At 39.8% G+C, this 1,136-nt stretch overlaps 1 non-coding gene across 1 annotated transcript; it reads right to left on the bottom strand.

Annotated features, from left to right (window-relative positions):
* Positions 1-541: 541 nt before the first annotated feature.
* LOC145395931 (5S ribosomal RNA) lies at positions 542-660 on the bottom strand. The gene has a single exon (XR_013896673.1). It is a non-coding gene; the product is annotated as a 5S ribosomal RNA (ribosomal RNA).
* Positions 661-1,136: the final 476 nt, after the last annotated feature.

Genomic DNA, 1,136 nt, shown 5'->3' with positions numbered 1-1,136 from the left:
GAAGCTACAAGAAGAATTAAATAAACTTAATGAATGGAGTAGTACATGGCAAATGGAATTCAATGTGGACAAGTGTCATGTAATCAAGTTTGGTAAAAGTGTAAAAAGACCTGATTGGGATTATAAGTTAGGAAATAAAACCCTATACACATCAGAAAGAGAGAAAGACCTAGGTGTGATTATCAATAACAGACTATCTCCGGCTGACCACATCAGCGAGAAGGTACGGAACATGTATACACTGCTTGCAAATATGTGAATAGTCTGGAGTCCTCATCTCAAAAAGCATATAGACAAGATTGAAAAAGTTCAAAGGGCCGCTACAAGATGGATACCAAGCTTAAGGGACCTAAGCTATGAAGAAAGACTAAATAAACTGAATCTAGCAACACTACAGGAGAGAAGGAAAAGAGGTGACATTCATTCATTCATTCATTGCCAGACGCCATGTATCCCAGACGGGGTGGCCAAGGGCTTAGAGTTAATTGTTTTTACAGGGAGGGGCACTAATCCTCCACCAACCACACTAGACACGTAGGGATGCCAACAGCATCTGGTGTTCCCAGGTGGTCACCCATCCAAGTACTAACCAGACCCAACGTTGCTTAACTTCGCTGATCGGACGGGAAGCGGTGTACTCAACGTGGTATGGCCGTTGGCAGAGGTGACATGATAATGCTATATAAGTGCATATCAGGAAAGGAGAAAATAGACATAAATGATTACTTAACATATGGAGAAGCATCAGCAAGAGGACACTGCAAAAAACTGCATAAGAAGAGAGTTGATAAAGACGTAAGGAAATTCAGTTTCCCAAACAGAGCAATTGATCAATGGAATGCACTACCGAATGAAATAGTGTGTGCCAAAATAATTCACAAATTTAAGAATATGTACGATAAATATGGTTTAAGACACGGGACAGTATGAGCTTGACTCATTCCTGTAAAGATACAATTAGGTAAGAACACACACATAAACATTCATACATTCCTCACCAACATCTATTCTCCTTCCCCCCAAGGAGAATGTTTACTGGGGAAGCCTTTCTCTCTCACTCTCTTCAAATTCAACCTAAACATTTCACTATTTCATACACAATTGTTCTTTATAAGAACTCCTTCCTCTTTTGTCTT

The sequence above is a fragment of the Coenobita brevimanus genome, chromosome 33, assembly GCF_032717465.1.
Source record: "Coenobita brevimanus isolate Jiangsu-jjx chromosome 33, ASM3271746v2, whole genome shotgun sequence".
Lineage (NCBI taxonomy): Eukaryota > Metazoa > Arthropoda > Malacostraca > Decapoda > Coenobitidae > Coenobita > Coenobita brevimanus.
This window is presented reverse-complemented; position numbering and strand designations above follow the sequence as displayed.